Genomic DNA, 6437 nt, shown 5'->3' with positions numbered 1-6437 from the left:
TGATTTCAACACATCTTTCTCACCATTAGATAGGTCATATAGTACAGACTCTTTGGGCCTGAAACATTATACATCAAATGGATCTAATGCACATCTACAGAATATTACATCCAAAGAGCTGAATAAAAGCTGGGCACAGTGGTGCACACCTGTAATTCCAGTTGCTTGGAAGACTGAGGCAGGAAGATAGTGAGTTCAAAGCCAGCCTCAGCAAAAGTGAGGTGTTAAGCAACTCAGTGAGATCCTGTCTCTAAATAAAATACAAAATAGGGCTGGGGATGTGGCTCAGTGGCTGAGTACCCCTAAGTTCAATCCCTAGTAACCCCCACCCGCCAAAAAAACAGCTGAGTACACTTTCTTCTCAGTGGCTATAGAACCGCCTCCATATTAGACCATATTTTAGGCCAAAAAGGAACTCTTAAAAAAATACACTCAGACTAAAACCAGATAAGGACAGAACAAGGAAAGAAAACTACAAACCAATATCCCTAATGAACTTAGATGAAAAACTACTTAATAAAATATTAGCAAATCATGTTCATTCCTTGCATCTCATGAGATCATAATTGAATGAAATTAGAAATCAACATGATCAAACCCTAGAGAAACTATATTATCATGTGAAGATTGAACAATACTATTTTTTTAAAGAGAGAGAAAGAGAGAGAGAGAGAGAGAGAGGGAGAGAGAATTTTTTTAATATTTATTGTTTAGTTTTCGGCGGACACAACATCTTTGTTTGTATGTGGTGCTGAGGATCGAACCCGGGCTGCACGCATGCCAGGCAAGCGCTCTACCACTTGAGCCACATCCCCAGCCCCCTGAACAATACTATTTTAAATTACAAATGGTGATAGAAGAAATCAAAGAAGAAATTTAAAAATTCTCAGACTCAAATAATAATATTGATACAATATACCAAAATCTCTGGGACACTATAGAGGCAGTTCTAAGATGAAGGTTTATAGTAATAAGTGCCTAAGTAAGAAAATCAGAAAGATCCCAAATAAACAACCTAATCATGACTATAAAGGGCCTTGAAAAAGAAGAACAAACCAATTCCAAAACCAGTCAAAGGAAAGGAATTATTACGATTGGAGCCAAAATCAATGAACTTGAGAATTTAAAAAAAAAGGATTAATGAAACAAAGAGTTGGCTCTTTGAAAAGATAAACAAGATTGATAAGCCTTTATCCAAACTAATAAAAAAGGGAGAAAAACCAAATTAATAAAATTGGAGATGAAAAGGAGAAATCACTACAGATATCTCAGCAATCCAGCAGATCATTATAAATGTATAAATTGTGGAAACTTATACTCCAATATATTGGAAAATCTAGAAGAAATGAATACATTTCTAGACAAGTATCTGCCAAAACTGAATCAAGAGGACATAGAAAATCTAAACATATATAACTTGTAATGAGATACAAGCAGAATAAAAAAGCTTTCCAATAAAGAAAAAACCAGGACCAGATGGATTCTTAGCTGAATTTCACCAAACCTTTAAAGAAAAATTAATGCCAATACTCCAATTATTCCATGAAATAGAAGGGGATGAACCACTTCCAAATTCATTCTATGAATATTCATATTCTATGAATATCACACTCAGACCAAAACTAGACAGAACAAGGAAAGAAAACTAAGGACCAATGTCCCTGATGAACTTAGATGAAAAAATACTTAATAAAATATTAGCAAATCATGTTCAGTGACATATTTAGAAGATTGTACACCACAACCAAGTTGGTTTTATTCCAGAGATGCAAGGATGGTTTAATATGTTCAAGTCAAAAAAATGTAATTAATCACATTAAAATAATTAGGATAAAAATCACTTAGTAATCTCAATACATTCAGAGAACAGAGAAAGCCTTCAACAAAATTTAGCACTCATTAATGATTTAAAACCAAAAACGTGAAGAAACTAGGGGTAGAGGAACCTATGTTAACATCAAAAGACTATGTGTGGAAAAACCCAAAGTCAACCTCTTAGTAAATGAGGAAAAAATGAAAGCATTTCCTTTAAAATCTGGAACAAGACAAAGATTTCCACTCTTACCACTCTAATAGAGTGCTAGAAATTCTAGCCAGAACAATTAGGCAAGAGAAGAAAATAAAAAGGATAAAAATTTAAAAGGAAAAAGTCAAATTATCACTGTTTGCAGATGGCATGATCCTATACCTAGACGATTAAAAACAACTCTACCAAAGCACTGCTAGAGCTAATAAACAAATTTGGCAAAGTACTGGGTTACAAAATCAACAGGCAATAACCAATAGCTTTCCTATATGACAACAATGAATCTGCTGAGAGAAATCAGGAAAACAATTCCATTCACAATAGCCTCAAAAACAAAACAAAACAACAAAATTAATTAATTAATTAAACTAGGAATACATCTAAGGAGGTGAAAGACCTCTACAATTAAAAATATAGAACATTGAAGACAGAAATTGAAAAAGACCTCAGAAGATGGAAAGACTCCCATGTTCATGGATAAGCAGAATTAATATTGTTAAAGTGGCCATATTATCAAAAGCAATATTCAGATTCAGCGCAATCCCCATCAAAATACCAAAGACCGAGGATTCGGCGCCCAGCTTCTGCCGCGAGTCCGCACGAGGTGAGGGCGCGATGGAGGGCTCAGCCTCCACCCCAGCGGAGGCCTCGGCTGCTTCCGCCACCTGGCTTTGACCCCGGCTGCTTCAACCCTGGCTGCTCCGACCTCGCCGAACCAGCTGGACCAGGAGCAGATTAAAAAGGCATTGGAAGCTATGTTGACGCATTCCAGGTCCAGGAAAAAACGACAATGGCTTCCTTTTGAATGAGAATGAAAATTTATTTTTAATGGTGGTATTATGGAGAATTCCAGAAAAAAGAACTGAGGATCAGATTGTCCTTGCCTCATGGTATTGGATCAGATCTGTCAGAAGTCTGTTTATTTACTAAGGATGAGCGCCCATCAACTGAAGAGACAGAACGTTTCTACAGAAAACTTTTGAACAAGCATGGAATTAAAACCATCTCTCGGATTATCCCTTTCAAAGCCTTAAAAACAGAGTATAAAGCCTATGAAGCCAAGCTCCGCCTTCTGAGTAGTTTTGAGTTCTTCCTCACAGATGACAGAATCCGGCGGCTTTTGCCCTCACACATAGGGAAGCATTTCTACCGTAGGAAGAAAGTTCCAGTTCCTGTGAACCTTCTGGCAAAGAATTTATGGAAAGAAATCAACAGCTCTGTAGGTGGAACCGTCCTAAACATCTCCAAGAGTGGTTCTTGCAGCACTGTATGCATCGGTCACACTGGGATGCAGATTCAGCACATTATTGAAAACATCATTACCGTCACAAAACCTCTCTCAGAGAAACTGCCAGAGTGGGAGAGCCTGAAGCTTCTCTTTGTGAAGACTGAGAGGTCTGTTTCCCTTCCCATCTTTTCCTCTTTTTTCAGCTGTCAGAATGAGAACGACAGAGTGTCCTTCCGTAAACTGAAGGAAGAAAAGGAAGCGAAGCAAAAAGAGAAAGAGAGAAAACTCCGTGAAAAACAGAAGTTGAAGAAGAAGAAAAACAAGAAGTTAAGGCAACGGGCTAGAGAGGCTGCAGCCCTAAGTAAAGGTGATGCCGCGGCACCTAAAACGGGGGTCCAGCGAAGAGCCCTGGGTCCCAGAACATAAAGACCAAACGGGTAAAGCCCCAGTTAAAAGCAGCAGATACGTCTGATGAGGAAATTCCACAGCTGGTACCCATAGGCAGCTCTCTGGCTAAAGAAAATGTTAAGGCCACAGGAAAGAAGTCTCCCAACAAAAGTCTTGGTCCCAGCACCCCTCGTGCCAAGAAGAGAAAGGCCCTGCCAGCTACAGAGACCCCAGAATCTGCAGAGCCCGAGACCCCAGGTAAAGGCCCAACAAAGCAGCCAAAAGTGGAACAGAAGAAAACAGAAAGAAGCTCTGCACTAGGGAAAAAAGACCTGAGACAGACTCCAAAGAAGCCAGAGGCCAAGCTCTTCACTACTCCCAGAAAATCTGCAAGAAAATCTCCCAAAACCCCCAAACAGTGGCTGAAGAAGGCCAAAGTAGCCCAGTCCACCCCAAATCAGTGACTCACCCAGCCGGAGCAGCGGTCACCCCAAGAGCTTTTCAAAAATACTTGGGCCCTGGGCTGGGTGGAGTACTAGACACACACGGCCCTGCGTGCCCTCCCTCGCACCACAAAGAACCAATTAAAAACTCAGTCCTGACACCCCCCCCCCTTGCAACCTTCTCCAAAGGGGTGGCCTATACCTGAATATCTCAGAAACCTGCACTGGTGATTCTGACAAGTACCTGGTTCTAAGAGCCAGTGCTTTGAAGTGAAATCTATTTTTTAATTTTGTCCTGTGTATTTGCTAATGTAATAGAGGGAAAGTAGAGTGCTTCTCCCTGGTCGTGTTGGATTATTAAAATATAATGTTAATTACAAAAAAAAAAAAATACCAAAGACATTCTTTACAGATCTAGGGGAAAAAAAGTCTTAAAATCCATTTGAAAAAAGAAAAGATCCAGAAGAGCCAAAGGCAATGTAAAGCCAAAAAAGTAATGCTGGGGGCATAACAATACCTGATTTCAAATTATACTACAGAGCTATAGTAAAAATAACTTCATGGTACTGGCATAAAACAAGATATATAGCTCAATGGTGCAGAGCAGAAGACACAGAGACAAGCTCACGCAGAAACATTCATCTTATCCTTGATAAAAGTGCCAAAAAACATACATTGAAGGAAAGTCTTTTTAACCAATGGTGCTGGGACAACTGGTTATCCATGAGTAGAAGAATAAAATTAGGCACTTATCTCTCACCCTGCACAAAAATCAACTCAAAGTATATCAAAGATCTTGGAATTCAACCAGAATTTATGTAACTTCTAGAAGAAAACATAGTGTCAACACTCCAGCTTTTAGGCAAAGGCAATAACTTTCTCAATAGGACCCCTAAAACTCAAAAAAAAAAAAAAAACAATGGCAAGAGCTATTAAATGGGACAATATGAAGGAATATGAAGAAAGAATCTACAGAATGTGAGAAAATCTTTGCTGGATACTCTTTTTACAGAGGACTAATATCTAAAATATATAAATAACTCAAAATACTTTACATCAAAAAATCAAATAACCCAATTAATAAAATGGCAAATGAATCAAACAGACACTTCTCAAAAGAAGAAATACAAATGACCAAGAAATACATGAAATAATGTTCAACATCATTAGCAATTAGAGAACTACAAATCACAACTACACTGAGATTTCATCACACACCAGTCACAATGGCAGGCATCAAGAATACAAATAACAATAAATTCTGGAGAGGAGGTGGAGAAAAAGGAACACTTTTAGACAATTGATGCAATTGTAAATTAGTACAACTGCCATGGAAATCAGTATGGAGGATCCTCAAAGGACTAGTCATGGAAACTCCATACGACCCAGCTACACCACTCCTCAGTATCTACCCTAAAGAATTAAAGTCATATTACTACAGTAATATATATATATATACACACACACACACACACACACACACACACACACACGTTTATAGCAGCATGATTCACAATAGTGAAATTATGGAACCAGCCTAGGTATCCATCAGTGGATGAATGGATAAAGAAAATGTGGTATATATAAAAACTACAGAACCCTAAAGAGAGAAATCAAAGAAGACCTTAGAAGATGGAAAGATCTACCTTGTTCTTGGATAGGCAGAATTAATATTATCAAAATGACCATACTACCAAAAGCACTATACAGATTTAATGCAATTCTGATCAAAATCCCAATGGCATTCCTCATAGAAATAGAAAAAGCAATCATGAAATTCATCTGGAAAAAAATAAGAGACCCAAAATAGCTAAAGCAATCCTTAGCAGGAAGAGTGAAGCAGGTGGCATCACTATACCAGAACTTAAACTAAACTACAGAGCAACAGTAACAAAAACAGCATGGTATTGGCACCAAAACAGACTGGTAGACCAATGGTACAGAATAGAGGACACAGAGACTAACCCACAAAACTACAATTATCTTATATTAGACAAAGGTGCCAAAAACATGCACTGGAGAAAAGATAGCATCTTCAACAAATGGTGCTGAGAAAACTGGAAATCCATTTGCAACAAAATGAAATTAAATTCCTATCTCTCACTTTGCAAAAAACTTAGCTCAGGGCTGGGGATGTGGCTCAAGCAGTAGCGTGCTTGCCTGGCATGCGTGCGGCCCGGGTTCGATCCTCAGCACCACATACCAACAAAGATGTTGTGTCCGCCGAGAACTAAAAAATAAATATTAAAAACTCTCTCTCTCTCTCTCTCTCTCTCTCTCTCTCTCTCTCTCTCCCCCCCCCACTCTCTCTCTTTAAAAAAAAAAAAACTTAGCTCAAAATGGATCAAGGACT

General features: G+C 38.4%; 1 pseudogene across 1 annotated transcript; it reads left to right on the top strand.

The window, feature by feature from the left end:
* Positions 1–2641: 2641 nt before the first annotated feature.
* LOC308653932 (ribosomal L1 domain-containing protein 1-like) lies at positions 2642–4453 on the top strand (annotated as a pseudogene). The gene has a single exon. The product of its transcript is annotated as a ribosomal L1 domain-containing protein 1-like (transcript).
* Positions 4454–6437: the final 1984 nt, after the last annotated feature.

Source organism: Spermophilus citellus, assembly GCF_964194105.1.
Source record: "Spermophilus citellus genome assembly, chromosome: 7".
NCBI lineage: Eukaryota > Metazoa > Chordata > Mammalia > Rodentia > Sciuridae > Spermophilus > Spermophilus citellus.
Note: the sequence above shows the minus strand (reverse complement) of the source record. Positions and strands in the feature narration are given on the sequence as shown.